The sequence below is a fragment of the Anomaloglossus baeobatrachus genome, chromosome 4 (assembly GCF_048569485.1).
Source record: "Anomaloglossus baeobatrachus isolate aAnoBae1 chromosome 4, aAnoBae1.hap1, whole genome shotgun sequence".
NCBI lineage: Eukaryota > Metazoa > Chordata > Amphibia > Anura > Aromobatidae > Anomaloglossus > Anomaloglossus baeobatrachus.
The window spans coordinates 671,107,218-671,114,700 of NC_134356.1; the positions used below are offsets into that span (position 1 = coordinate 671,107,218).

Consider the following 7,483-nt stretch of genomic DNA (forward strand, 5'->3'; position numbering starts at 1 on the left):
CTGCAGCCTGCAGACCACAGCTGGCAACCTCACCTTGGCTGGTAATCCAAAACTGAGGGCACCCCACGCTGTTATTTTAAATTAAATAAATAATTAAAAAAAAAAACCACGTAGGGGTCCCCCAAAATTGGATCACCAGCCAAGGTAAAGCAGACAGCTGGGGCCTGATATTCTCAGACTAGGGAGGTCCATGGTTATTGGAATCTCCCCAGCCTAAAAATAGCAGGCCGCAGCCGCCCCAGAAGTGGCGCATCCATTAGATGCGCCAATCCTGGTGCTTCGCCCCAGCTCATCCCGCGCCCTGGTGCGGTGGCAAACGGGGTAATATTTGGGGTTAATACCAGATGTGTAATGTCACCTGGCATCAAGCCCTGGGGTTGGTGAGGTCAGGCGTCTATCAGATACCCGACATCACCAACCCAGTCAGTAATAAAAAAAAATACACGACAAACACATTTTTATTTGAAAAAACACTCCCCAAAACATTCCCTCTTTAACCAATTTATTAGATTGAAAAACAAATCCAGGTCTGGTGTAATCCAAGGGGTTGCCATGACGATCCACACTGTCCCAGTCAATGAAGAGCAGGATGTTCCCCATTGGCTGGGAGAGCAGTGCAGTGACCTGAGCTAACATCAATGGGTCAGCCCAGGTCACTGCAGGGCATGAGAAGTGCTGCTGTCAGTGAGGTACATTACCTGCGCTGATCTCCAGCACACTGACAGCCCCTGTCACTGAGGTCAATGACCGGCGCCTTCACATCAAGTATCGCGAGAGGTCCGTGACGTCACCGCCAGTGTCAGTCTCGGGTCGGAAGCGAGAGGTGATGTGACAAGCGGCGGCCATGGAGGACAGTGACAGCGCTGAGGTCGGGATGGCGGGACTTCATCACCGCAGGTAAGCCGAGCGAGCGAGCGAGCGGGCGGGCGGGCGGGCGGGGGGGGGGGGGGGGGGGGTGGATGTGTGTGTGTGTGTGTGTGTGTGTGTGTGTGTGTGTACATGCCGCGGGCAGGAGGGGGTGGAGCGAGCTGAGCGGGAAAGTGTGGGCTTCCTGCACGTAACTAAGATAAACATCGGGTTACTAACCAAAGCGCTTTGCTTGGATACCCGATGTTTATCTTGGTTACCAGCTTGTGGCAGGCTGCCAGCGATGGCTCCTGCTCACTGTAGCTGTAAAAAGCCCTGCTTTTTGCTGCTAGAACCGTTCTCGAACGTATCTAGAACTATCGAGCTTTTAGCAAAAAGCTCGAGTTCTAGTTCGATCTCGAACAGCCCAAAAATCACTCGAGCCGCGAACTGGAGAACCACGAACCACGAACCGCGCTCAACTCTACTTGTCACGTGATGAGCCAGTAAATTACACCATTGCTTGGATAAGTATTTGCCTGCATTACAATTAGTGATAGACTTAGCTGTAAATATTTACAGTTATATCGAATTCCAGTTGCCCAAAACTTCTTAAAAAATGCTTAGAAACTGAAATCTCTGGCCATAAAATAGATTATATTTCTATTTTGCTTCAATTCGTTACTCTGTCATACTTTAAGGTTAACGACGATGTAACATGGCAAATCTCTTACTCTAAGCAAGTTATTTCAAGTTTGTAAATTAATTTTACACATTGGATGGATAAAACCTATGAATCTTTTTCCGAAAGTCACTGGATGTGAACAGAAAGCCAAATGAATAGCCAGCACGGGGGACGAACCCGCAACCTTGGCGTTATTAGCACCACGCTCTAACCGATTAAGCTAACCGCACACTTTTGCTCCATATCCTCTCTCTTTTAATGAACTTGCTCTAATTTTGAGCCAGCTACTAACCTCTCAAAGCTTGATCTGTCCACAGTGAAAGGTAAAATACGTTAAAAGTTGAATAATTCTTAGAGAGCCCATCAAAAGCAAAGGAACCAATCTTAAATGAGAATTGACAAGTTATTTTTATATTATGAGCAATATGTTGCCACCAACCACTCTAACTTGTCACGTGATGAGCCAGTAAATTACGCCATTGCTTGGATTAGTTTTTGCCAGCATTACAATTAGTAATAGACTTAGCTGTCAATATTTAAAGTGATATCGAATTCCAGTTGTCCAAAACTTCTTAAAAAATGCTTAGAAACTGAAATCTCTGGCCATAAAATAGATTATATTTCTATTTAACTTAAATTCGTTACTCTGTCATACTTTACGGTTAACGACGATGTAACATGGCCACTCTCTTACTCTAAGCAAGTTATTTCAAGTTTGTAAATTAATTTTACACATTGGATGGATAAAACCTACGGATCTTTTTCCAAAAGTCACTGGATCTGAACAGAAAGCCAAAGGAATGGCCAGCACGGGGGTTGAACCCGCAACCTTGGCGTTATTAGCACCACGCTCTAACCGATTGAGCTAACCGGCCACTTTTGCCCAATGTCTACTCTCTTTTAATGAACTTGCTCTAATTTTGAGCCAGCTACTGACCTCTCAATGCTTTATCTGTCCACAGTGAAAGGTAAAATACGTTGAAAGTTGAATAATTCTTAGAGAGCCCATCAAAAGCATAGGAACCAATCTTAAATGAGAATTGACAAGCTTTTTTTATATTATGAGCAATATGTTGCCACCAACCACTCTAACTTGTCACGTGATGAGCCTGTAAATTACGCCATTGCTTGGATTAGTTTTTGCCTGCATTACAATTAGTGATAGACTTAGCTGTCAATATTTACAGTTATATCGCATTCCAGTTGCCCAAAACTTCTTAAAAAACGCTTAGAAACTGAATTCTCTGGCCATAAAATAGATTATATTTCTATTTTGCTTCAATTCGTTACTCTGTCATACTTTAAGGTTAACGACGATGTAACATGGCCACTCTCTAACCCTAAGCAAGTTATTTCAAGTTTGTAAATTAATTTTACACATTGGATGGATAAAATCTACGGATCTTTTTCCAAAAGTTACTGAATGTGAACAGAAAGCCAATGGAATGGCCAGCACAGGGGTCGAACCCGCAACCTTGGCGTTATTAGCACTACGCTCTAACCGATTGAGCTAACCGGCCACTTTTGCCCCATATCTACTGTCTTTTAATGAACTTGCTCTAATATTGAGCCAGCTACTGACCTCTCAAAGCTTGATCTGTCCACAGTGAAAGGTAAAATACGTTGAAAGTTGAATAATTCTTAGAGAGCCCATCAAAAGCAAAGGAACCAATCTTAAATGAGAATTGACAAGCTTTTTTTATATTATGAGCAATATGTTGCCACCAACCACTCTAACTTGTCACGTGATGAGCCAGTAAATTACGCCATTGCTTGGATTAGTTTTTGCCTGCATTACAATTAGTGATAGACTTAGCTGTCAATATTTACAGTTATATCGCATTCCAGTTGCCCAAAACTTCTTAAAAAACGCTTAGAAACTGAATTCTCTGGCCATAAAATAGATTATATTTCTATTTTGCTTCAATTCGTTACTCTGTCATACTTTAAGGTTAACGACGATGTAACATGGCCACTCTCTAACCCTAAGCAAGTTATTTCAAGTTTGTAAATTAATTTTACACATTGGATGGATAAAATCTACGGATCTTTTTCCAAAAGTTACTGAATGTGAACAGAAAGCCAATGGAATGGCCAGCACAGGGGTCGAACCCGCAACCTTGGCGTTATTAGCACTACGCTCTAACCGATTGAGCTAACCGGCCACTTTTGCCCAATATCTACTGTCTTTTAATGAACTTGCTCTAATATTGAGCCAGCTACTGACCTCTCAAAGCTTGATCTGTCCACAGTGAAAGGTAAAATACGTTGAAAGTTGAATAATTCTTAGAGAGCCCATCAAAAGCAAAGGAACCAATCTTAAATGAGAATTGACAAGCTTTTTTTATATTATGAGCAATATGTTGCCACCAACCACTACTTGTCACGTGATGAGCCAGTAAATTACGCCATTGCTTGGATAAGTATTTGCCTGCATTACAATTAGTGATAGACTTAGCTGTAAATATTTACAGTTATATCGAATTCCAGTTGCCCAAAACTTCTTAAAAAATGCTTAGAAACTGAAATCTCTGGCCATAAAATAGATTATATTTCTATTTTGCTTCAATTCGTTACTCTGTCATACTTTAAGGTTAACGACGATGTAACATGGCAAATCTCTTACTCTAAGCAAGTTATTTCAAGTTTGTAAATTAATTTTACACATTGGATGGATAAAACCTATGGATCTTTTTCCGAAAGTCACTGGATGTGAACAGAAAGCCAAATGAATAGCCAGCACGGGGGACGAACCCGCAACCTTGGCGTTATTAGCACCACGCTCTAACCGATTAAGCTAACCGCACACTTTTGCTCCATATCCTCTCTCTTTTAATGAACTTGCTCTAATTTTGAGCCAGCTACTAACCTCTCAAAGCTTGATCTGTCCACAGTGAAAGGTAAAATACGTTGAAAGTTGAATAATTCTTAGAGAGCCCATCAAAAGCAAAGGAACCAATCTTAAATGAGAATTGACAAGTTATTTTTATATTATGAGCAATATGTTGCCACCAACCACTCTAACTTGTCACGTGATGAGCCAGTAAATTACGCCATTGCTTGGATTAGTTTTTGCCAGCATTACAATTAGTGATAGACTTAGCTGTCAATATTTAAAGTGATATCGAATTCCAGTTGTCCAAAACTTCTTAAAAAATGCTTAGAAACTGAAATCTCTGGCCATAAAATAGATTATATTTCTATTTTGCTTAAATTCGTTACTCTGTCATACTTTACGGTTAACGACGATGTAACATGGCCACTCTATTACTCTAAGCAAGTTATTTCAAGTTTGTAAATTAATTTTACACATTGGATGGATAAAACCTAGGTATCTTTTTCCAAAAGTCACTGGATGTGAACAGAAAGCCAAAGGAATGGCCAGCACGGGGGTCGAACCCGCAACCTTGGCGTTATTAGCACCATGCTCTAACCGATTGAGCTAACCGGCCACTTTTGCCCAATGTCTACTCTCTTTTAATGAACTTGCTCTAATTTTGAGCCAGCTACTGACCTCTCAATGCTTTATCTGTCCACAGTGAAAGGTAAAATACGTTGAAAGTTGAATAATTCTTAGAGAGCCCATCAAAAGCATAGGAACCAATCTTAAATGAGAATTGACAAGCTTTTTTTATATTATGAGCAATATGTTGCCACCAACCACTCTAACTTGTCACGTGATGAGCCAGTAAATTACGCCATTGCTTGGATTAGTTTTTGCCTGCATTACAATTAGTGATAGACTTAGCTGTCAATATTTACAGTTATATCGCATTCCAGTTGCCCAAAACTTCTTAAAAAACGCTTAGAAACTGAAATCTCTGGCCATACAATAGATTATATTTCTATTTTGCTTCAATTCGTTACTCTGTCATACTTTAAGGTTAACGACGATGTAACATGGCCACTCTCTTACTCTAACCAAGTTATTTCAAGTTTGTAAATTAATTTTACACATTGGATGTAAAAAACCTACGGATCTTTTTCCAAAAGTCACTGGATGTAAAGAGAATGCCAAAGGAATGGCCAGCACTGGGGTCGAACCCGCAACCTTGGCGTTATTAGCACCACGCGCTAACTGATTGAGCTAACCTTTGAGAGGACAGTAGCTGGCTCAAAATTAGAGCAAGTTCATTAAAAGAGAGAGGATATGGGGCAAAGGTGGCCGTTTTGCTTAATTGGTTAGAGCGTGGTACTAATAACGCCAAGGTTGCTGGTTCGACCCCTGTGCTGGCCATTCCTTTGGCTTTCTGTTCATATCCATTGACTTTTGGAAAAAGATCCATAGGTTTTTTCCATCCAATGTGTAAAATTAATTTACAAACTTGAAATAACTTGCTTAGAGTAAGAGAGTGGCCATGTTACATCGTCGTTTACCTTAAAGTATGACAGAGTAACGAATTGAAGTAAAATAGAAATATAATTTATTTTAATTCCAGTTGCCCAAAACTTCATAAAAAACGCTTAGAAACTGAAATCTCTGGCCATAAAATAGATTATATTTCTATTTTGCTTCAATTCGCTTGGATTAGTTTTTTCCTGCATTACAATTAGTGATAGACTTAGCTGTCAATATTTACAGTTATATCGAATTCCAGTTGCCCAAAACGTCTTAAAAAACGCTTAGAAACTGAAATCTCTGGCCATAAAATAGATTATATTTCTATTTTGCTTCAATTCGCTTGGATTAGTTTTTGCCTGCCTTACAATTAGTGATAGACTTAGCTGTCAATATTTACAGTTATATCGAATTCCAGTTGCCCAAAACTTCTTAAAAAACGCTTAGAAACTGAAATCTCTGGCCATAAAAAAAATTATATTTCTATTTTACTTCAATTCGTTACTCTGTCATACTTTAAGGTAAACGACGATGTAACATGGCCACTCTCTTACTCTAAGCAAGTTATTTCAAGTTTGTAAATTAATTTTACACATTGAATGGATAAAACCTACCGATCTTTTTCCAAAAGTCACTGTATGTGAACAGAAAGCCAAAGGAATGGCCAGCACAGGGGTCGAACCCGAAACCTTGGCGTTAATAGTACCACGCTCTAACCGATTGAGTAAACCGACCACTTTTGCCCCATATCCTCTCTCTTTTAATGAACTTGCTCTAATCTTGAGCCAGCTACTGACCTCTCAAAGCTTGATCTGTCCACAGTGAAAGGTAAAATACGTTGAAAGTTGAATAATTCTTAGAGAGCCCATCAAAAGCAAAGGAACCAATCTTAAATGAGAATTGACAAGTTATTTTTATATTATGAGCAATATGTTGCCACCAACCACTCTAACTTGTCACGTGATGAGCCAGTAAATTACGCCATTGCTTGGATTAGTTTTTGCCAGCATTACAATTAGTGATAGACTTAGCTGTCAATATTTAAAGTGATATCGAATTCCAGTTGTCCAAAACTTCTTAAAAAATGCTTAGAAACTGAAATCTCTGGCCATAAAATAGATTATATTTCTATTTTGCTTAAATTCGTTACTCTGTCATACTTTACGGTTAACGACGATGTAACATGGCCACTCTATTACTCTAAGCAAGTTATTTCAAGTTTGTAAATTAATTTTACACATTGGATGGATAAAACCTACGTATCTTTTTCCAAAAGTCACTGGATGTGAACAGAAAGCCAAAGGAATGGCCAGCACGGGGGTCGAACCCGCAACCTTGGCGTTATTAGCACCACGCTCTAACCGATTGAGCTAACCGGCCACTTTTGCCCAATGTCTACTCTCTTTTAATGAACTTGCTCTAATTTTGAGCCAGCTACTGACCTCTCAATGCTTTATCTGTCCACAGTGAAAGGTAAAATACGTTGAAAGTTGAATAATTCTTAGAGAGCCCATCAAAAGCATAGGAACCAATCTTAAATGAGAATTGACAAGCTTTTTTTATATTATGAGCAATATGTTGCCACCAACCACTCTAACTTGTCACGTGATGAG

The 7,483-nt window shown here is 39.7% G+C and overlaps 3 non-coding genes across 3 annotated transcripts; all 3 read right to left on the bottom strand.

The window, feature by feature from the left end:
- Window positions 1-2,332: 2,332 nt before the first annotated feature.
- Window positions 2,333-2,406, bottom strand: TRNAI-AAU (transfer RNA isoleucine (anticodon AAU)). Its single transcript has one exon. It is a non-coding gene; the product is annotated as a tRNA-Ile (tRNA).
- Window positions 2,407-4,909: 2,503 nt separating this feature from the next.
- Window positions 4,910-4,983, bottom strand: TRNAI-AAU (transfer RNA isoleucine (anticodon AAU)). The gene has a single exon. It is a non-coding gene; the product is annotated as a tRNA-Ile (tRNA).
- A 2,193-nt stretch (window positions 4,984-7,176) lies between these two features.
- TRNAI-AAU (transfer RNA isoleucine (anticodon AAU)) lies at window positions 7,177-7,250 on the bottom strand. Its single transcript has one exon. It is a non-coding gene; the product is annotated as a tRNA-Ile (tRNA).
- Window positions 7,251-7,483: the final 233 nt, after the last annotated feature.